At 46.9% G+C, this 23951-nt stretch overlaps 1 long non-coding RNA gene across 2 annotated transcripts in view; it reads right to left on the bottom strand.

Annotated features, from left to right (window-relative positions):
- The window catches only part of LOC127059935 (uncharacterized), a 64788-nt gene that overhangs the window by 30626 nt on the left and 10211 nt on the right, over window positions 1-23951 (bottom strand). Inside the window, exon 3 of one of the 2 annotated variants that reach the window (XR_007778290.1) lies at window positions 20014-20737. The exons of the other annotated variant lie outside the window; for it this stretch is intronic. This is a non-coding gene — a long non-coding RNA (uncharacterized LOC127059935). Of the gene's footprint in view, window positions 1-20013; window positions 20738-23951 lie in introns of those variants that run through there. 2 annotated transcript variants of the gene reach the window in all.

Raw genomic sequence — 23951 nt, 5'->3', positions numbered from 1 at the left:
ATCTCCTGACATGGTGCAAGAGATTATGTCCTGGTCTTTGCCTGCAGCAAATGAAGCTTGGCTCTCTTTCTTCATGTTAAATGCAATTCACTGCAAAGTAGGTGTCTGTGTGTGTGTGCACTGTTATCATATGGAAATGGATATTGTTGGGCTGCTGTAAAGGGAACAGTGCCTGTGTCCTTTCCTAGGGAGCTGCATTTGACACAACAGGCAGGAACTCAACCTCTCTAATGAAAACTCTGTAAAATGGCATGGCTTTTAAAACAGGATGAATTTGGGAAAAAAAAGTTAGGAAAGGAAAGATCCTGAAAATCTGAACACCAATCAGAGAGACATCTCCTGTCAACTGCTTCTATATTGACAGTCTTTTTGAATAAGGCACCTCTGTCTCTCTGCAACTCCATCAGGGAGTTGTGTGCCTAAAACTCAGCAATGGAAGTTCACGGGTCCTTCTTAATCCCAGATGAGCCAATCCTTCATGATTTTGGTCAAAGAAATGCAATCCTGCAAAGCATTGGTAAGGAAACAAGATGCATAGAGCAAGACAGAGGTTGAGCTGCAATTCCCCAGAGGCATGAAACTCCCAAATTCTTAGCTTTCTTTTTGTAAGAAACTTTACCTACAGAGAAAAATATGGACTAAGCACTGTCTTGGAATTGGGCTGTCTTCCAGACTCTCTCTCACCTCTCCTGAGAGTGAAAAAAACCTGGCATGGCAGAACAAGGGATGTTTGAAAGTTGGTGCCTCTGGGTGCTTCTATGAAGCCACAGGTGCTTAAATACCTGCATCTGTGATATTGAATAAGTACTAGATTTCATGGAACAATTTTGTTCCAAGTGCATTCACTTCATGTACAATGGAGAGCATTTTTCCTTAAAAAAGAAAAAGGAGGGTCCTTTCCTTTGTCAAGGACCCTTGGAGAAAGACAAGGAAGGTTCACAAACACTCTTCACTGAGGCACATTCACCCTGAAAGTGCTTGTGTGGGCACCATGAAAATATTGTGGGCTTCAGCTCACTGAGGAGTGAGAGCTGTGCTTGTGAAGTGGGTGACTGATGAGACACCCCAGGGAGCAGCTGCTGACTGGTGCACAGTCAGAGCAATCCCTGCACTGGAGAACATCTGAATAACCAGCAGGGTGGATACACAGCCAGCAGACTTGGGGTGAATAATTCCACACAAACAAATTCATAAATCTGCCTGTTTGCACAACATGAGCTCAGACTTCAGGAGAAAATTGGTAATAAAATTAAATTCTGAGTCTTGAGGTGAGAGATGATGGTTACACTGGATTTTGGAGACAAAAGGAGACATTTTCTATTTGAGGGCCCCCTTTTCCTCTGCCAGGTCCTGACCTAACAGACCTCAACCTCAGCAATGCTCTGACAGCTGTCAGGATGGGAAAGGCCATGGTCTGCCAAGGAGGAGCCATATTCCAGGATCACATCCAGGAGACAGAACATTAAGAAAAAAACAAGCAAGATTCTGCCACCCAAAGGCAGTGAGATGTGCAGCATTGGGCACTGCGGCCCGGGGTCATCAGCTCAAGGAAAGGGCAGGTCACTAAAAGATTAAACGAGTGGAAGAGGTGACCAAACACATTCATGGAATTTGCAGCTATTAAGTATCATGAAAGTATCAGGATGGTCTGGGAAAGCACCTGGTTGCAAGCACCGGGACGTGTCCTGTTTTCAGGCTTATTCCGAGCCATAAATGGGCACAGCCAGAGGCAGCGCTTGGGTTACTCCAGTCCTTGGCCTTCAGCAGATCTCTGGGCTCCTGCAGTTCTCCTCTTGGAACTAATTCCCTTCCATATAAATGCTTAGATGTCCATTATATTACAGTACACACACTGGCCAGTGCTGGCAGATGGTACGGAAAGCTTAAACTCAAGTTCCCTGATTCTCCTTTGGCTTTCAGCATGAGGAAGCTCCAGCTGTCATTGCAGTGAGAGACAAAATGACAGCATCTTGAGACTCCCTAAAATCTGACTCCCCTTTCAGCAGCTACAATCCTAAGAAATGCTGAATTAGCAAAAGGTGCTACAATATTATGAGCTAATGAAATCACCCAAGACACTGGCAAATGGCTCAAAGGTCCCAAGCCCTATTTGCTGGTAACCATGGCACTGCAAATTCTGTTTGCTAAATACTGGCCCTGAAGGGAAGGCAAAGGTGAGAGGCTTGCAGGAGGCAGGGTACAGTGCATGTTGCTAAGCCACTGAGCAATAACATGTTATGTGTTTCATGGGTGTGATGGCATCAGTCAGAGCAGGCATGTGACTCAGCCCCACCAACACTGAATAGACCCTTGTAAAGCACATGGCTAAATTCTCTTCTTTTCTCCGGGGGATACCAGAGGAAGAAAATAAAAACCTGCCAAGAAAAAACCTTCAATTTGCTTAACATTCATAGAAGTATCAAAAGATTAAACTGCTAAGCAGGGTAATTTTTCAAATGCTTGATACTTCCTTGATGTAGGATAACCAGGCCTTTTTGAGTTCATCCATCAATACTCTGTCAGTAGGAGCAAAGTTAAGTTCCCAGTCACCAGGAATAACCACTTTCAGCCATCCCAAGCTTTCAAGATGAGACTGGTTTTGGACAGGAGAGCAAGTAGTAAGCTGATCCCTGAACCCTTGGGGCCTTAGGAGCCCAGCTTCCATTAATGTCCCACTGACAAGCAAAGAGCTTTGATGCTATGTAATAAAACAGCACAGAGATCTTGGCATTCATGAAATAACCAGTAGGAATTGGCCTGGCCAGGCTCTGGCAGTGCTGCAACCAGAGCCCAACACCATGGTAATGAGTTCAGCCTCCCTAAAACTCTGCAGTGCTTCATGAGCAATGACCTTTGGCCAAAACCCCCATACATCCCCATTGGGACAATGGGACTTTGAAAATACTACCTTGCCTGTCCTACAGCCTAAATGTCAGCCAGAAAAAGAGAAGGAAGGAAAGCAAAGAGCCACCAAGTGTTGCAGGGTATGTGCTCTCAGCTGCCTCTCTGCTGAGCCATTCCTGCTCTCTCCAGCACTCCTGGGTTTTTGGGCTGGATAAGGTTCTTTCCACTCATCTTTCCTGGTCACGCCATGTAGGTGTTTCTTGCAAGTATGAGTGCTGAAGAGCCTCAAATGCTTCTACAGACACTAAACTGCATGTGGTTAGTCAAAATCATAATTTACTGATACAGCTGACTCCTGGGATGAGCAGAAACATGCTGGGGTCAAGCTGTGCAAATTAACCCTATTAAATTGTTCTTCAGTGGCTGCCTGTGCTCGTGATTGCAGTGTGCACGTAACTCATGAAAGGAGCTGTGGTGAGAGCAGGTGAAGGAGAGGATGAAGCTCCTGCTCCCCGTGACTGCAGTGTGGTAGGGCTGGAGGCACCACTGCAAGACCTTTGTGGAGGAGCAGCTCCCTCACTGATGCTCAGAGTGCCACAGCACTCACAGCAGGAGTTTCACTTCTGTCTTACAGCCACTCAATGGTCACACGAGGACAATGATCAGTGGGTAGATCCCCTGATGGAATAAAAGCAAATTGTTTTGATCCCTTCTCTCAGTTTCTTGCAGCACATGAAACTGTCCTTTGAAAAAGTCTAAACTCACACTCTCTAAATATCTCTTGATTCCTATATGCATCAACTCTGTCATTCTCCAACCTTGTAGCATAACCTCCAGAGACCTAGCTGTGTTTTTGGTTTTGCGTTGCTCTGGGTTTTAGGCTTTTTTCAGAAACTCTACCCTCACAGCATTCTCAACTCAATTTAGGGCACCAACACAACTGGCTCCTTATCTTGCACCCAAAACTATTAGCCAACAAACTTTCTACCCCACCTTTGTGACAGCTTCTGGGACAGGTCAGCGCCAAACCTCTCATTTGGAAATTGGCCTGTTTTCGTAACTTACAGCTCAGACTCAAATGCCTGCATATGGGATCGAAGTGAAGTTTGGCCCCATGATGTCAGTGGCAGTATTCTCATGTTTTGTAAAGGCTCCCTGAGACCTGAACCCTCAAATGCACATGTACCACCCACAGCAGAAGACCTGTCCCAAAGCTCTATACCCTGCTACACACCCAGTGTCCAAGGTGCACTCACTGCATCTTCCATTAGGAAATGCTAGTTATGTACTAGCATTTCCAATGCATGTAGTGCTGCTCATATGGGTGCTACCCACAGCTTCCTAACTCCACTTCTTCATTTCTGTCCCAGGAAAGGTCTTTAGCATCAATGAGTGATGCCCACAGATCTCTGTACCTTATAGGTAATGCAGGTACTAAGCACTGTCTGGATGCCTTAAAGTAATGATGAACTAGAAATGCTTCCTTAGAAGATGCTGTACCAAGGTTTAGATAGAGCAAGAGCATGCTATGGACATTAAAAAGATGACAGGTAATTCTTCAAAATGCCTGAGAGAGAGAGACCCTTGGATGTTTCACTTTGTCACCACACCAGCAGCATTTTCTGTGACCACTGCTTGGTCACAAAAATCTTGTGACCTTCTTGCAAAGATCCACCTGGTGAATTGGGTGTTTACAGAGGTAAAGGTTGTGCAAAAGGAAAGTCCATACTCTTCCCTCCTCATTTTTTTTTCAGGATCCAGTTCAACCAGTTCATGCATATATACTTAGGATTTTAGGGAGAGAATTGTACTTGGCACAAATTCAGCACATTTTTCAGTCTTCAGATCTTCTCCACTCTTCATCAGATTGCACCCAGCATCTGGATCTGTGCACTCTTTGGAGCAGGGACTCATTGCTCACATACAGATGGCAACTAGCAGACACCATCTCTGTAGTATTGTACTATCAGTAACAAAATCTAGCAATGATTTTAAAAGAAGACCCATTACAAACCTGCTTAGTTTTCCTGTGAGGTTTTCACCAGATTAGGACTGCATGAACCAGTGTATCTTTCATTAACCACATGAAGCTCTTTAAAAGACCAGTTTCTATGTGACAAAAAGCCCTAAGTGAGCACGCAGCAGTCGAGGCGAGCTCGTTGTGTTACCTTGCAGGCACACTCAGTTAATCCTTGTGGAAAGTCCCCTCAGTCCCCTGAAGTCATTGTAACATACACGCGAGTGTGCGTGCATGGGTATAAATAAAAAAATGCATCATGGACCTCAGTCCCCAAATCTGGCCTTATTTGTAAGTGCTCCCTTGGCCACAGCCTTTTCTAGCCTTGACAGGATGGGGAGGAGGAAGGTGTCACCTGTTGGCGTCCTTGACAGATCTAAGTGTGGGCATGCAAGGGGAGACGTTTTAGAAAGAGGGAAGGAGGGAAAACCACTCTCAGCAGCAGCCAAGGGTCCAGCAGAGCCCCTGATGAGCAGTTCAGCCCTGAACAGAAACTAAAGGCACTCAGAGTGAAGGGGAAGGAGAGACTGGAGAAAACACAGAGCAGTGCATCTTTGCTCTGAGAGCAATGTGTGCTAAGGGCAAAGCATGTTCACACTAAAGCCCACCTCCACATAACCTGCTCTGGTCAGAGTTTGTTAGAAAGTTTCTAAGAAATATGGGTTTTGGACCACATTCATCACATAGTCTCCTCTGTGATTGTGGGATCAATTACATGTATATTTTATGTAAGTGGCAAGGTATGAGCTATCCTCTGGGGAAATTTTAAGATTTTATGGCAGTTTTGTACTTTGTTTGTAATTGTTTGTGCTTTCCAAAAACAAACAAACAAACAAACAAACCCCCAAACAACAACAAAACCACAAAAAACAAAATGCCAATGGTTTGAATGTCACATTTTCCCTGAAAATTTGAAAACAGAAGAGATTTTTTCATGCTATACTTCTTTACATGAAATTATTGAGGAGAACCTTTTCAAATCATTTCAGATTCTGGTCTCATCCTTCACCCATTTAATCATCTTATGTTCTCAGGCTTACATGCATGTGTGAACTTCACTGTGCGCAGGGGTGAGCATGGTCAGAGCATCCAGGGCTCTGGATACCTCTGTAATGCAGCCACTGACAGGACTAGGCACAGTTCAGCATCTGGTGTTATGACACTAGAGCAAATGAGTGGTTCCATGAGTTAATTCCATGAGTTAATTCCAAGATGTTAGTTGCTTATCTTTGGCTTTGGCTGCTTTAACCAGGAGTAATTGTATCCTGGAAGCAAGGTAAGAGCACATTGATTTAAAGAGTGCCTTTTTGCAGTCACACGAGTGCCTGTGTACAGAGCCTTAAACAGAGCAGCACTGAGGGTGCACACAAAACCCACTCTCCTGTGTGTTAGCAGTGCCAGAAAGCCACAGGGAATGAAAAGCATCCCCTCCTTAGCTGAGCACTGGGAACCTGTATTTCAAGTCATTTCTGTTTGCAGAACTAATCTGAACTCCTCTGAAGCCCTGGTGGGAGGCAGAGCAGCCCTGGCTCCTGGCAGGAGCATGAGCTGCAGAGCTCCTGGAGACCCAGGCCCAAAAGGAAAACCTCCACAGCAGACAAGGGCAGAGCAAGTGGCACTTCCCCAAAGACCTGACCCTCAAAACATCAGAGACAGCAGCTCTGCTAATCCTCCATGAGCTGAAGGTCAGAGAAACAGGAGTTTGGGAAGCTGCCTCCGAGGTTCTGGGGAGCAGGGGTGGGTCCTTCATCCTCTAATGCCCAGAGGGCAAAAAGTGCCAAATACCTTGTTATTTGAGCAGCATTTGGGCATCCCAGGGTGTCCCAGCATGGAGCAGGTTTTGACACAAGATTGCAAGTGCTCCCAATATGAGGGATGCCCCATTTTCTACACAAGCACACAGCTGCCATTCCAGAACTGGGCAGAACTGGAAAATTATACCATGTATTCATGTGGCATGTGAGAGGGTTACGGTTTACCTTTTGTTCTTATTTAATGAGAGAGTGGGAGAGGAGGGGGTTAAGGGAGGGGTGAGATTATGATAGATGAAGAGAACTGGCTTGGCTAACTCTCCATAGCCTGTAGCTACTGCAATATTTATGAAAGGGAAGGTGCACCTTGGCAAGCGAACCTGTCTGAAATTGGAAGGTTTCAGATGAAAGGGAAACCCTGTAAAGTAAAACTGAGTGGTGCTTGAGAGGAGCATGATGGCAGGGAAAGAAAATCTATCTCCTCACCAGAGTTTCCATTTCTGAATGCTTTGCTTTGCCCAAAAAAAAAAAAAGAAAACCAAACCCACCCAAAAAAAAAAAAACCCCACAAAGGAAAGCAACTTGGCCAGGCCTGCCCGCTCCCAGAGCACAGGAACCAAAGTGCCAACAAACATCAAACTCCCTTTTCACAACTGGCAGAAGTCCCCTGGTATGTGCTAACGCTGCACATTGCCCTGCCTGCAAGGCTGGAAGGGTCCCATCCCCAGAGTGGCTGATTTCTACTGCATTTTCCTGAGTTTTGAGGTTATTTGCACAGACAGGGCAGGGCCCTTGGGTGTCCATTACAGGTCTGCTTTTTCAAGAGGAAAAGCTTGAAGATGCTATCATGAATGGCATTTCCTGCTTCTCCTACAGTTCTTATTGACATAGAAAAAACGAAGAATTTTCTGTCAATGTTACCAAGACCTCTTATTTACCAAACTCTGTATCAGCACAGGGCTTGGACTGTTTTAGAACAAAAAAAGGATGTCAACGTTATAAGTATGAATGTCAGGATCCTGCAAAATATTCCCTTGGTTACTTTTTAGCACAAGACATGGAAACGACTTTGAAAAATTTCAGGAAAATATTTGATATAACACAGATAATTTTTAATTAAGATCTTGCCTGTGGGCAGACCCACAGCCCTGGCATCTCTTATCTGCTAGTGCAAGGCACTCCCAGTATCCTGTACTCCTATGGAAGGAGCAAGCTCTGTGCATGCAGGGATAGGTTTCTTTTAGTTGCTTAACTGTTTCCTCCGCAAAGAAAATATAGATCTCATTCTCCCCTCCCACCAAAAAGAAAGGTTTCAACCAGACTGGATGAGTGGCTGTGCTTTCTATTGCTTTCATTTTTTAAATTATAATTTCCCTAATTTTGATCTCAATCTATCACTAAATACAAAAGAGCGGTCTGAAAGCTTCAAAAGAGACTGGTGTGATTTTTCCAGCAGTTTTCCTTATTGTCCCTGCCTTCCCACGCCAGCCCTGGCGCACAGGGGCAGGGGAGGAGAGTGCTTGGCACTCTGGAGGTTCTCACACCCCTCTCCTGTCTAGACCAGGGCTATGTCTGATTTTCTATCACCCCAAGGCTACAATTTCCAGTGAAGAAAGTATTAAATTCAAAACCATCTGCCCATCTCGGCTCCTTCCGAAAAGTCAAAACCCATCAGAGGCCAAATTCCCACGTCTGGCATCAGAAAGGCTCCTCTCCCATTTGCAGCTCTAACATCATCATTGCCCAACCCATGACGTTAAAGGCTCTCACAGCATGTTTGGGGCAGGGACAGGCACTCATGGAAAGCCAGGATTTCACAGGGGCACAGAGAAAAGGGTGGGTACAGCACAGAGCAAAGGTGCTGGGAGCTGGGCCGGATTTAACCCATTAAAATTTACTCCTTGTCAGACTCGTTCTGTTGTCCTCTGACTTTTCCCTGCAGAGACCTTTGGCTCAAGTTTGCCTGCTGCTGACTGGGGCAGAATCTCATTTGCAGCATTAATCACGGGCAGCTCTCCCCGGGGCTCGGTGGCAAGCTGGGGTCAGCGCTGGGCTGCTGGGAGGGGAGGAGGAACAAGGCGAGTCACTCAATCTGCTGCCTGGTGTCACAAGTGATTTATGGCCCGCTTCAAACACAGCCATTGATCTGCTCTGCTTTCCCCAGCACGCTTGTCAGTGTGTAATAAAGCCAATGGGAATTCCTGGGTGTTGAGTCAAAGTTAAGTATGCTCAGGTTTACTTATTTAAAAAAACACACCTGAAGTCTCCCCATTTGGGAAACAGCTCAAGATTTACAATCCTGGAGAAATTTGCAAGGGTAAGAACAAGAAATACAACCCCAACCAGCCCTTCGGGCAGCTGGCCAATTAATCTTCCCTTTGCTGTCTGCTGCTTGTTCTCCTTTCTGCCTTCAGCAGTTTTGGAAGATCTAAGCCAGGCAGCAGCAGTGACTTCCTCCCGCCTGGCCCGCAGTGAACCCCCGGGATCCGTCCCGGAGGTGAACCCAGCCATCCCTGGGCTGCATCTCCCAGAAAGGCTGCTCTGGAAATCACCTGCTGCTCTCAGTGCAGGTGAGCCCTGAGGCCAGGCCAAGCACTGTGTGGGCCCAGCAAGGCAAGGGCTCTGTAGCCACATGAGCTCACCAGCAAATGTCTGCTCAGCTCTGCGCTGGCTCGAGCTCAGAGGAGCACTGACCTCAGCGGCTCTGGGTCTTGGGGACCTTTCCAAGAATGGTTCTCTCCTCACCTGGGGTTGCTGCAAGGAGGGCGGAGGTGCAGGGGCAAGCCAGGTCAGGCAAAAGGTGACTGTGCCATTGGCACTGCAGGATGGTGCATGGTGAGGGATGGCACAGGGCACTGAGTTCTGCCCCCGCTGCTCCCCGGACACCTGAGCCACAGCCCACGTGTGGGTTTGCATCCAGGCCATGCAGGGTGAAGGAGAGCATGGACTGAATGACAAGAGAGGCACCTTGCCCAGAAGGCAGCCCAGATGTCACCAGGCAGTTCATACTGCTCCGCCCTTGCAGGATGTGTCCTTGATTATAACATCTCTGGTTTCTCACTTCTATGAAGAAGGAAACATTGCTTTATGGCATAACATGGGCTATACATTTAAAATACTAAAGAGTAACACTTTTGACCAGTAAAATGATGTGAGGCATCTTATTCTCTTGCTTTGCTCTTGGTTAGAAAGCAAATAATTAAAAATCCCCAATAAAACAAAAGGTTGCATGAGAAAATGTGGATTTAAAACAAAAAATTTGCATCTTGCATAGGAAATATGTCAGCAAGCTCTCAAAATTCTATTTCTCAGGAGTAGTTTCCCTAAAAGTAACATTTCCAATGCATTTTTCTTTTTCTAATCAGAAAACATTGACTGAGGAACCTAATAAGAAAGTAGTTGATAAGCTCCAGCAGTTTTTATCCTTACAATATATTCATTTTTTGGGCAAAGAGAATTCTCATTAACAATTACTAGGCAGCAGAATAATGAGATTGCAGGAGCTGCTCCACAGATCTCATTAAAACTGCCAACCTAGGAGCATGTCATGCTCTATTTCAGAGCACTCACAAATGCTCAGCTCCTCTGGAAAGGCAGGGGAGAACCATGGTATCTAAAGGTATCTAAAGGTATCTAAACCACAAGTATCTAAAAAAAAAATATCACAGAATTCCCAATCAGTGGCCATTGAGAAGATGTTGGCTCCAGTTCAATGGATTTTCAATTTCAGCTACTGTACATGTCATAACAATCAAACTGTGTGAAATAGAGAGCAGCAGGTTCCTAAGAAGTATTAACGCCAAGTTTGATTGAGTAATGAAGGAAAATGCATACCTATGGGACTTTCCACATTTCTTATCTGTTCTCAAAATCCCCAAGGGACACACATCTTCCAGTCTCTTTCTTTTTCTGGGATGAACTTCCCAGCACTCTGGGGAGGAGGGAGAGAAGGTGGAGGAATAAAAAAAATCCCTTTTGAATGAAACATTGAATTAAATGCCAATGAAATGTTGATATTTAAAACTCCCACTCATATGTGGACAGTCTGGGAAAGTCAGCCCACAGGGGTGCTGGATTCCCAGCCTAGTGCATAGAACAGCTTCAGATTTTCCCTATCTGAGCACTGTTTTCAAGAAACTCAGTCCTTGTTACTGTATCTTCTCATTTGAAGATTGTCTGTGACATACGAAGGGACAGGGACGATTGGGAAGAGGTGATCTCCTAGGAAAGGAGGACATTTTGTGGCCAATACCAAAACTGCTAGGACAGAAAGAGGGAGTTCTTGCTTTCTGTACTTCAGTTTTTATTTGCCCTCCCAAGCGACAGCAAAGCTGTCCCTACAAGTGCAGCAGAGACATCAAAAGCCCCTGCACTGGGAGTGCCAGCATCTTCTGTATAGATTGACACCCCTACCTCCTTTGCCTTTCTGAGGCAGATTTGGTGACTTTTCTTGTCCAGAAGGCAAGTCCCAGGGTGATAGAAGAAGCCAGCTTGTCCTGCTAGCAACACAGACACTGCCTCACCTCTGTAGCAGAGGGAAGCTTTTTCCCAACAGACCCTGCCTGGATAAATCCAACTGTAGCAACCAGCTGGAGTCTGCATGTAAACAGCACACACATCCAAAAGCAGCTGGGCAGCTTGAGTAAATGCTGGCATTCACAGTCCTTGGATCCCTGCTCAGGCACAAAAACTGGCTGCAGTACAACCCTTGCAGTATGGAGCTCTCAGCTTTGTGACTGAGCCCAGGAGTGGTTCCCCTGAAGAATCCCAGGTTAAACTCATGGCCAAGAAAATATTCTGCTGGTACACATTAACTCCTGACTTCAGTGTCAGCATTCTCCCAGCTGAGCAGAATTAGGTCTAGAAGTGTATGGCATCCCCTCAGCAGGAAAAGGAGTTGTGGGGATCTGAGGACATTGTTTTATACTGGCTGAGAATCAGGCCCTAAATATTTTACAAAAATTGGTAGAGAACTGCACAGACTGCTGTCAAGAGGGATGCTCATTTTGGGGGTTTAGAGGAAAGATAGAGGCAGATTTGAACCTGTAACTTCCCCAGAATCACACAGTGGAGACCCAGCAAGAGAAGTGCTGCATTCGAAATAGGCTCACACAGTGCCAAACACTCCCTCACTCTCTCAGATAAAGTGAGAGTTGTTCTTCCACCTCACAGATCAAGCCTTGAACAAGGCAATTAATTTGAAAAGGGCAATTTGATTAGAGTCAATTTTGCCTGGAGTAAAAAAACATCCATTAAATAACACCAGCAAGTGAAAAGGTGCTCAGTTTCCCCTGGGCTTTCTGGCTGTGTCATTTGGGAGTGTACACAGTAATGAATTCATCAGAGCTAAAGGTGACAAGCTGGGGTTTACCACAAGGTGCTGCAAACCTGGTATTTTGTATTTTTCAAACTTCACATAGGAAAAAACCCCAAGATGCTCAGGTCTTGACAAGACTGACAGCAAGAAGGGGTACATGGAGAAGTGACAGACACTTGCCTGTGTTCCTGCCACCCTGAATACTGTCCCAGTGCAGGAGCTGCCACACCAACAAAACCAGTGTTAAATTCATCTCCAACAAACCAGGAGAAAGCCATTGGTGTAAGCTGGGAGATACTGTCCTTGTGGGAGATACTCCCATGATCAGGCTACAACCAGATTGTCTCACTGGTTCAAATATCTAGAAATCTCACATCTCTACACTCAGGAACGACCTTACAGCCACAACTTCCTTTCACCAGTTTAAATGTGGTTTGTTAGATTTATCTGAGAAGCAGATGAGAGCCCTTCCTGGAGGACCACAGAGGCAGAGCTACAGACACAGGGGGTGAAATGCAAAGCCATCCCTGCTCTGTGCTGTGTGTTCTCTCCATCCAGAGGGCTGGAAAGTGCTCTCTACCTTCTAGGTCAGTGGCTATGCATATTCACCCACCCACACAGGCTCATTCACTGCTCTGCAGTATTTTCTAGGCACAGTCTGGTGACGAACAGCCCACATTGACACAGCGTGAGGTACACTGCCACCAGGCACATGCTTGCACATTTAATCTGGCAGCAGAAGCAGCAGTGCCTCTTGGGACACCCAATTCAGACCACGAAGGGGAAAACCAGTACCCCAATCACATGGATGCCTTTGAGAGCATCTGTCAGTGTTGCCATAACGTGGTGTCTGCTGGACTCATTTAGCACTAAAGGGGTAACATTTTGACTAACTCTAGCTGTTTGAGCCAAGGTTGTAGAGCACACCATTAACCATGGTACACAGCACCACTGCATGCCCCTACTGGGCTCTAGTTCATGGCAATCCCCTTGGAAAAACTTGGAATATCTGCTTATTGTGCAAATTGTAACAATAGCCTTTGTGCCCTGACTGTATGGTAATGGAGCGTGTTTAAGACACTGACAATGCTGAGTTCCTTGAAGTTGCTAATGGGTTAAAGCTGGGACATCTGGTGAAACACTAGCCTCAGCTGTTCCTCAAGTGACATCTTCTTGGGTCAAATTTATCTCTTCTTGCCAGTCCATCTGCTCACAGCCTGTCAGTGATAAACACTTGAGAGCCACAGAGCAAGTGAGGCAGCAGACAGCGGTGAAGGACAGCATCTTGGAGTCTAACTAGATAGTGATATGGGAGCAAAAATAGCCCCAGTGCTCTCCCCCTCCCAGTCATCTTCCTCCCGTTGCTCTCCAGGGTCAGGGTCAGGCCAGGGAAGCAGTGTGTGCCATGCTGAACACAGAGCCCAGACCAGGCCACCCAAGGGCTTAGGAGAGATCTGTTTGTTGCCTAAGGTAACAAGGAAAAAGCCAACACACACAACTCAACACACTACTGTACTTGCTCGTCCTTCCAATGTCCCAGGGGAAAAGTTCACACCTCTGCTTCCAGCTGGTGAATGTTCATTTCCTTCTGCAGGGCACTCCAGAGCTTCCCAGTCTTTGCTGGCCAGCCCTGCCCACATACCAGCCCAGAGCAATGCAGCAAGAGGCATAGGGGGGCTGGAGGCTACCAGGGAAGGCACAGGGGAAATGTGCTGCTCAGTTTCTAAGGAGCTGGTACATCTAAGGTCCATTTTCACCTTGCCCTTGTTTCTAGGAAAGAGACCTTTCTTCCAGAAGGCAATGACCCTCACTGTAGACATGACTGTAACACACACACACACAGAGTGCTCTCCAAAGCACAAACTCAAGAGCCCCAGGTCACCCTGCAGCCTGTAAAACAACAAGCTGGGGGTTGCACATGACTTCCCTCACTGCTCCAAGGGAATTATGCATCTGAGATCAGAATGGTATAAAACCCATCCAAAAGGGGAAATACTGCAAGAATTCTTGGAGGTTAACTGGTGTGTGTGCGTGTGAGTGGGCAAGGATTCACTTCACATTCAGGGTACTCTGGGAAAAACAGATTAAATTTTCCTTGGTGTCAGCTGACCAGCAATGGCCTCTGAAGATGCATTAACCTGATGGGTCTCAGTCTAAACATTGAGACCCATCAGGTTAATGTGAATAAACATTTTGGTTTAAAATGGGCAGACACAGCACAAAGACCACAGTTTTGCCCCATGAGTTACAAGGGTATATTCACAATTAAAAAAGCACTCTGTGCTCTTATGTCTTGCTGCTACAGTGGTGATGTCCTGCAGCTAGTGAGGATCAGTTTCAAATTGGCCCTTTTCTATGCAATGAGAAACTCCTACCTTGAGTCACTGGGATTCTTTCACAGCAGTGTCATAACACTGCACTGTGCTATTGCAATGCACCTGCTCGTGGCCCAGTGCTGCCCCTAACACTGAGAGGAAACATCATCATGCCCCCCATGAAGCAACAAGGCTTCTTGGCATGCTACAAATACCCTAGAAGAGAAAAAGCTCTTTCACACTGCCAGTGCTATGCAATTGCTCTAATGAGCCACACGAGTATAAGGAAAGCATTTGCCTTCTCCATCCCCCCAATTAGCTACATTACCATCCCCACTACCCCTCTGTGCCTGTGCTGGCAGCTGGCAGAGCCCATGGTTCAAGACGTGCCTGATGCATTGCTGCACAGCAGATCAGGGCACAGACATTTCAGAGTGCGTCAGACACCACATTTCTCCATCCTTGAAACTGATCCTGCCAGAGTGTGCTCTCTGTAGAGCCAGGACTTTAACCCGAGAGCGCAGCTGCATTTTTAAGTATCATGTTAATACAATGTTGTGGTGGGGATTTTGTTCAAGGGAGGATGGCTCCACTCTGACCTTTGGATCCAGAAGCACACTGTAAAATTAAAACCTTTCTTCTTCTGTGACCCACCACCAATTTATCTCCATTCATACAAGAGTGGAATGCTAAAAAGTGTTTGTGTTCTTATCTGGTAGTGTGCATGGCACTTTGTACATGCCAGCAAAGGCCAAGAGAAGAACAATACGTACCCTTTATTTTTAACCCAAGAAATCTTATATAGATGTGTTAACCCACATAAGGGAGAAAGACCTTGGTATTGGCCATCTGGCACGGTGGTATCCCAGCTCTAATCTTGGAGTCAGAGCCACAGACCAAGAAATTACACTAAACCAACAGTAGAGCCAAACCAAAAGGCTTCTTTGGGAGCCTGGACTCTGGTGAAGAGGGAGCAGTGAGGATGGTGGCCAGGAAGAGGAGCAGCAGCACTGGGAGCCCTGCTCTGCTTCTGCTGCCACGTGCTCCTGATCCATTGTGGAAAGTCCTCTCCTCGCCATGAGTTTGCTTCTGGTCCTGCACTGCCCCACCCACGGGCAGCCTGGGGGCACTGTGTGCCCACGGGGCGTGCAGAGGTCTCACCATCCCTGCTGTGCATCCTCGGCACAGCCGGATCCACTCCTAGAAATGAGACTTCCTTATGCTTTTAATTGTGCTACCCTCTAGTGGCCAATGCCCTCCCCTTGGAGCTCGGATCTCCACTCCTGGCAGAGGAGAGGCCTTGGGCTGCAAACCTTCAAGACCAGATGTGAGCTTGGAGCTGTGCAGAAATGACTTACACATTTGAAAGGAGACAGAGACCTGGCAAGGTCAAATGCCATCCCAGGCTCCACCACCCCAGTTCTGCTTTGGTCTTAGGAAGGGCAAGCTCTCTCCCTGCCCAGGCTGAGAGGTCTTGGCTAGAGCAGGGTAAAGCCAGCTCAATATCAGGTGCTTGCAACACGAAAAGCATCACCAAATTATCACTCTTGGCAGGCTCTCCCAGAGAACATGCTTCTTTCCTTCTCTGCTGTCTCACACCAGGTGCTCCAGCAGCTTGGATGGCAGCAGAAACACTCAACACTCAATAAAAACGGGTTAGAATTCAAGGAACATCCTTGCAATTACCAAGATAATTGCTACATTTCAGAACCAAACATTACTTAATGGTGCTCAATTATCTTGTGGCAGGGCCTGCAATGGCAGCAACTAATTGCTTCACTAAAGACTTTCTTCTTTCTACCCTGTGTCAACACTCATGCATGCAATTAGGCCATTGGTGCAGGGAGGAGAGGAGATACCTGTCATGAAAAGAGGGGTTAAGTGGCAGCCACAGCCATGTTCCAAAGTTTGCAGGACAAGTGTTTTGCCTCAGACTTTATAAGGATGTGAAGTAGAACCTCAAAAGTCCGGGAGGGAACAAGGATACAGGCTTTTTCTTTCTGTCTCTAAACAAAAACCTCAAATGACTACACAATGTGACTACTAGCCCTCTTACAGGCCTATAGGCCCCTGAGGCTCAGATGTATGTCAGTAGCCTTTTCATAGTTTATCAGTCTGCAGAGTTCATAGATACTAACAAAAAGAAAAAAACAATCAATTGCCTAAAAGTTAACAGATGACTTTGCTTTGGTTACTTTCAAGCTGTTGAAAACCTGCTTGTTGATAACCTCTTCACTGAGCATCTCTCTCATTTGAAAGAGAAGCAATGGGAAAATAGGGGCATTTTCTTCATTATTTGCCATTTCATCACTTCTTCACAATTCTCTACTACCTCAAGAACTCTCTTAAGCAGAGCCTTTCACTTTGCTTTGACACAGAACTACTCCTTGTCCCTCAAGTTCCTGTTCCTTCTGCCTGGCTTTTTCAGCCTCTCCTCTACTTGAGGTGGAAACAAAAGAGCCTGGATCAAGCCATGACCCTTGAAAACATCAGGTCCTGGTTTCTACTCCTCACTGGTGATGTTTGGTTTGTTCCTCTGACCAGACAGGGTTCACCAAGTGGCAGCCCCAGGCTGTGTCCTGAACATTGGCTACCCTGCATCCAAGGGCTGTCCTGTTCAGCTTTGCTCATCCTTTCCAGACTCACATTTCTCAGACAGGAATTCCCAAGGCTATTTTGTTGGTCAGTTACCAGCTCAACTCCCTCCCTTTGAAGCCCCCCCTTGCTACTCTTAAGGACAGTTTTTTTCCACCATTCATCATAGTTTCCACAGAAGCAGTAACCAAGCTAGGGTTGACTGTCCTGCTCAGAGCCCCTCCTCAGGAGCCTTCAGTTTGATGTAAAACTGTTCTCACCCTGGTTTTGTATGTTTCTCTGTTTAACTTATAGTTACAGTTTACTCTCATCCTTTAAGTTAGTGAACAGTCCTGTGAAGATTTGAGACAAAGGCTTCAGGGCCCCAGATTTTAATCTTTCAAATTTCCATTTTCCTCTTTGCTACATTAAGAGCTTTCACAAGCTAAAGGACATGGTTTCCTCTCCAGAACACCACACCAGTGTGTTCTCATTTTCCCCCATAGTTTATGTCCTGTGCATGCTCTTTGCACTCGTATTCCAGTTACGAGCTGAGAAAGGGGACAGGAGCCAGTGGGATACTCAGACGTCATGGACTCAAACTGGTCACTTGAAAGAACCATAACCCAGCAAGGGAATAGTTAACACTCCCCAAAACTGAGGCAGTTTCACAGCACACAGTTCAGTTTGCTAGCAACGCACCCTCTCCATTTTCACACGCACGCACGCGGGCTAATTGTTTCACAGGAATAACCTCACCTGCAATTAGACACTGTTTTAAGCCTTTGATCTCTATAACTCTCCGGAGGACAGCAAAATTCCCACATGAAAGTGTTTTATTATTTTATTCCACATTTGGGAGTGACCCTATGCTCTTGAATTTATTACAAAAAAAAGTCCTTAATTGATCTCAGCAATTCCCATTGAGCAAGGCTGGGGCGAGTGGAAAAGCTCCCTTTGGGGGATGGTTCTCCCAGGTGCTAAGGATAAGTGAGTACAGCCCCCACCTGATGGCCTTCACCTGCTCTCTGAGCAGAGTGCTGCTCTGCCAGCATCAAACCAATCCCGGAGATGGACTTCTTGGGGACATGTCTTGTCTTGCTGATTCACTTCCTAGGGTAAATTTATTTCTTTGAGCTATTGTCCAATTCACAGTTAAGGATCAGCACATGTTGTTCCTTTCCAGGGAGCTTACCTTAGCCACAGGATAGGAGACATCTGTATCTGATCCTGTAGCACCAGCTCAGGCCAGAGGGTGCACACAGCTCCTGAAGAGCAGGTTGCCAGATTTTGCCTGGCTGTTTTTCTAAGGAAAGGGATGGGGCAGAGCAGGTAGCTCAGAGGCCCAAGCCATAAGTCTGGTCCCAAAGAAAACAAAACGTCAGGGCCTCAAGGCTCTTAATTAACTCTATTAGAGTGATAATCATGGCCTGCCCAACCCCAGGGGAATGGAAAAAACCCAGTGTGAAATGCATATAAAGGTATTGGACTGAAACGTGAATATTTTCACCCACTGTCAGCGGTTAGAAAGCAGTGGGGGGGGGTGGGAGGATGGTGAAAAGATCCTCAGCTGAAGGAGTTTCTGGTTTAGCACCAACACGTAGGAAACAACCTAGAAGTCAAAGAGATTTCTGTGAAGTATTTGTTTTTTGCAGGGCTGCTTTCGAAACATCTGAAAATTTTAGACTATATCCTTTACAGTTCATTAGTGCATATGCCCCTAACCACTTCCTTTTTTCTTTTTTTTTTAGTTAGATGTGACTTAAAAATGAATCTTCACATTTCCTTGCAAAAGAACAGAGAGGACAGTGCTTTAAGAGAGCCAGCACTGTGTGCAAGAGCTGGGCTCCAGTGATGAGGCTCTTGTCATTTCACAGGGATGTGCTTCCAGAAGCTGGTTCAAGGGAGCAGGAGAGGTGCCTGGTTCCCACAGCTACCAGAGTCCATTCAGTGGCTGGTACTGCAGCTTCATAGAATCATTGAGTATCCTGACATGAAAGGGCTCAGGAGGACCATGAACTAGCCCTGCCATCCTGTGCAGGGCTAGTTTTTGGCCCTGCACAGGATGGCCCCAAGTTGTGTCACTTGGAAGCTTCCTTCTCCCTCTTTGGATATAAAGAGATGTTACAGGAGTCAGGGCAAAGCCATCCCTCCAGAGTACCACTCCAGGGCTGGTGTGAAAGGACACAACATCTGGCAGGGAGCAAGAGGCTGGAGCTACTCTTGTCACTCAGACCATGTGGGTTTGGAATTTCAGAAGTAGCGCCTGGAAGATGCATAATTAGAGCACCCCAGAAGCTGCTTTCAATTATGAAATCAGCTTAATTTGCCTGCTGCCTTTGGAAAGAAAACTTCACACCAGCTTTTTTCATCTGAGTCTGCAGGCTGGAGATTCTGGCCCCAGCCAGTCAGCGGGATCAGCACAGCTTTTCCCCCTGCCTTTTGCAGTTGTGGACCCCCAGCACATGCTGATAAAGGAGGCTTTAGAAGACAGCCCAAAAATGCAGTACTGTCAGAGTGGAGACCTAGCGGGCTCCCCAGCTCTGCCTTTGGTAGCAGCTTCTCCTGCCAGCTGCCCAACAGTGCAGTATTCTTGTGTTTGAGCACATGGCACATGAGTAGCACCAAATTCAAAAATCCTTCCCTCACTAGGCACCAGCTCAACCCACGGTCTCAGCTGTGAAATGTCTCTTTCATCTTCTTTGGTTGTCAAAACTACAGTGTCAGCTCATCACTTATAAAAGCCTCATATCACAAAGTCTCTCTGAAGTGTGGCTTGCCCCAGTCATTAAAAACCCCCCACAATCACAAATAATGTGTATTCAAAACGATCACTTAAAGGTTGGCTTTGCTTTCTGGCTTCTTCACTTTCAGGCAATACACATTTCACCCTTTCAAACTTTTCTTTGCTAATCTGGGAACTGAAATTTCACTTTGATGTTAGTGAGTATTGAGATGAGGGCAGAGAAGTGCAAGTGGCTGACTGGCCCTGGCCTAATGCACAACCATTCCCCAGCTGAACCACAGGCTCATCACCCTGCCACCCTGACCCGACAGCTCAGCTCAGCTGATGCTGCAGCCACTCTGCACCAGGAGAAGCATGTCACTGTCACAGCCTGGACCCTCTGTTACAGTTCCAGAGCTGGCATGTTAAAGGAAAAAGAAAGGAAAGCATAAGTAACATTAATTTCCCAATTAAAAATCACTGAGTTGTGACACTCAAATTCAGACTTTATTTTCATCTTTACGTCCAAGAAGCCTCTGGAATATGATCCCTTCTGCATTGGTGTTACTGCATCTCACTGAGGGCAGGCCTTGTCAGCTGTTTCATCATCTCCTTTAGTCTCACAGGTCCCTGACCTTCCCACGTGACTGGAAGAAGTCAGAGAATCACGGGCTGTGCTGCCCTGGTACCTGCGGGTAGCATTCAATAACAGGTGCTGCAAGCACAGGGCTGCTCCTGCTCTGACCCTCCTGCCAGAAGACTGTCAGGCTCTGTCTAAACTGTACCCTGCTTAACAGAGGACAGTGCTTGTCTTTTTTTTTTTCCCCTCCTCCACTTGAAGCTCTTATTTCTCACCTCCCACTGCAACACTTATCCGAGTGAGTGTATATCCTTCACCTCCAGCTCAACGACCCTTTCCTCAGACTGCAAAGTCACTGATGATGGGGGTGGAGGTGGCAGCTTGTTCTCAGCTCATTAATCTATCACAAACCTCTGCAGCAGGCTAGCTGCCTCCAGCCCTGATTCATTTTCAAGCACAAAGGATGTTTGTGTTTGATTGGGTATGCTGGATAAATTATTCCAAGCTGTGAATTTCATTTCATCACTGATCACAGACATGGGTTGAAATCCTGTGCATGAAGTTGACAAGTGAACTTCCATTGACCTCCAAGGCAAGGTGGGACACTGGTCACCCTGAAATAAATAATAATGTAAATTAGATCAGAGGGGCCCACAGGAAGGGGATGTGCAGGAAGAGATCATTCACATCATCCTTATCTTTACTCCTGATCTGTGGATTCACATATGAAGGGGATACTTGCTTTCCTCTATCTCTAGTAGCTGTGAAACAGAAACACATCATTAAGGTTCCTCACAGTCCCAGCTCAGATAAACCCCAGAGGTTTCTAACCCAGCCCCAAGATGCTCTCATAATATCAGTCAGACCTTTCAGCTTTGCTGGTAGCTCTGATAGCCCTATGGATAAGGGATGCTTCTCCTCTGGGCACAGAGAAATCTCTGCCTATCTCCAGCAGAAAGCTTTCCCATGGGCCTCTCACCATCCCTGGAAGTGTCACTACAGGGCTGGAGGCATAGCTTCAGCACTGCTCATTTTCTAGCAGAGGAGATGACTCAGACTCCCTTTCCAAGGACATTTACCTCTAAAACTGGTAACTCCAATGTGGAGCTCCTCCCAGAAATCAGGAGAAGCAAAAAACCCATTTAATTTCTTATTCTTTTTTTCTTAAATGCCAGTGATTGTTCAGTAGGGTCTAGATGTGCATGCCCGGCTCTTTTTTCACAAAGACCCCAAACCCCAAAGTCAGAGCAGGGAAATCAGTTACAAATTTCAGAAAGTTTCTCTCAGCACCTCTACTGTGCCAAGGAAGACTGGAGTGAGAGTTGTTCAGTCCTGCATGAAATCAGCTGTCAGTTCTCAGCCCTGCACTGTAGTGCAGCATCCTCTTTGAACAAAGCCCCTGTATCACATATATCATCACACAGGAGAGACAGGGGAGAAAGAAAAGGGGGCTAAACAGGTGACAGGAGGAGTAGAGAAGAGAGCAGGACACACAGTCATGACCTGTGCTTGTTACTAGTGCAGCAACGCACGTCTGCACTTCACAGCTTGTGGTCTGTGCTCTGGAGCTGCTGAAGGTCTAATGGCTTCTTCCACTGCTGTGCCATGTCCTTGTCTGGGCATTCCAGGTCCCGGAGGAAACTTTAGGGAAAAGCTGCTCAGCGTTAACTGTGCTCAGCAGGGCAGTGTGGGCACCGCCTCCCTGGCTGAATGATGGATGGCCTCAGCACTGCAACCTCCACAAAAATGCACTTGTCTGAATCTCTCCACGGCACCTCGCTGGCCTCCAGAGCCTAATTCCTGAAATTAGGTACTAGGGCAGAGGTTTTTGGTTTCCAAACCAGACAATGTGCTGGAGAGTGGCCAGAGGCTGTGGGTACACTGAGCAAGGGTGGGGTAATTTGGGGGGAAGCTTTCTGCCTACAGGGAGAGCAGGATGCGTGAGAGCAGGTCTACAGCTCTCAGCTGGAGCAAAAATTACCGGTAGATTATCATCTTGATAGCAAGATTTAGTGCAAAGAGGGCCAGGCCAGGTGAGTCACCCTGCTGCTGCTGCCAGTCCTTGGGGCTGCTGATGGCTGTGATAACCCAATGAGCACCCAATGGGGACCAGCAGGGAGATTGCCAGGTTAGTTATGGAGCTGGGCACTCTGGAATGTCAGCAGCTGCTGCCTGTGCCCCTTTGCAACACCACATACTGGAGAGGACAGAGCCCAGAGCCCGAGACACGGCAGCTTTTGCCACTTGTTCCTTGGGTGGACTGCACCCTGAGCACAGTGCAGCCAATCCTATCCAGGAATTGGGTGTGGAAGCAGATTTTGCTCCACTGCAAGCTCCTCTTCTGGAGTGCACATGAGGAGCTGAACAGCTCCCAAGCCCAACATGACAACAGCTGAACCTGGCTCACTGAGCTGTGGTCGAGCACCAGGCACTAAAACCTGTGGCAAGCCCAGACCAAAGATCTTAAAAAACTAAAGCAGAGGGAATGAATCCCCACAACAAGAAACAGCCTCTCTGGTTTTTCATGAACACCAGGCCCTGGTGAGACAGGAAGGTCTGGGCTCTGCCATCCTCAGTTCAGTCCCGCAGTGGATGAATGAGCTCAGACACTTGTGCTTTGCTTCAGATTTTGCATACCCAGCACCTCACCCATCCAGATAAGTGTCACATCAGGTAGAGTTTTGACACTGGTCTCTTACCCTCACTGTGGGTCTAAATAGAACTGGGATGGGCTCCCAAACAGTCCTGCTCAGTCTGTGAGCCAGGGATCACATCGCACCAGAGGGTGTGGAGAGGCCCTTGACACCAAAATGTTTTGACAATCAAACATCTCCAAACAACTCTAGGCATTGAGCACAGCTGATGCACGGGTGGCCAAAGCAGCTTTGAGCTGTCCAGAGCTACACAGACACATAACAGAGAGCTCAGCAAATCCTTCCTGAGAAGTGGTGTGAACTCTTGGGTTACTGCTGCACACAGAGCCAGCTGTCCTCTCTGCACACCCAGTGCCACCTACGCTGGTGAGGCTAATGAGAGCCCCAGGCTGTGCAAGCTGAGATTCTGGTGCACACTGGTGCTGCTGACTGCTTGGTTTTCAGGAGCCACATAGACCCTACAGAGCACAGGAAAGCCATCACCCTCCTCAAGCCCCTCCCCATGGCCAGCACTGGAGCCACCAGCCCATCCCACAGCAGAAAGAAACAGAGATTGCAGATGCTGCTGAACAGTCCCTGCAGGCATGAGGCTTCACAGACTCACCATGTAACCAGCAAAGGATGGAGAGCTCACACTCCCTCGCTGACACTATTGCAACTCCTGCTAAAGAGCAGAGATAGTGTCTGGCTCTGATTTGCATTGGGGAGTCTCTCTCCCATGGATGGACTCTAAGCCCAAACACATCATCCTCTTGCTGGGGCTCCCATCTTCCCTTTGCTCCAGGTGGAAGCAGTGACTGGATGTGATGAGGTGCTACTTGGCTTGAAAAATCTTTAGGTGTTGCAATTTGTTGCTCAGGGGCTGCAGCTGGACTAGATTAGATTACACTGGGCTAACCAGAGATACTTTTCTCTGGGTTTCTCCAGCTAGAAACTAACCACAAATCATGAAGCAGCAAGAAGACCTAAAAAATGTTCACATCTGAAATGCTTTCTCACAGAGCAAGTCCAATTAACAAAAGGTCAAAAGAGAAATTAAAAGTAATCACTGGGGTCAGAGGTTGTACAGTGCGCTGAGTATTGAAGTTACTCACCCTGCTGCAGTCCAGCTACAAGATTTCCTGTTTGCTTTGCCCTAATTTTTGGGTGTTTTACAGTGATTGGAATGATAAAT

This window comes from Serinus canaria, chromosome 9, assembly GCF_022539315.1.
Source record: "Serinus canaria isolate serCan28SL12 chromosome 9, serCan2020, whole genome shotgun sequence".
NCBI lineage: Eukaryota > Metazoa > Chordata > Aves > Passeriformes > Fringillidae > Serinus > Serinus canaria.
Note: the sequence above shows the minus strand (reverse complement) of the source record. Positions and strands in the feature narration are given on the sequence as shown.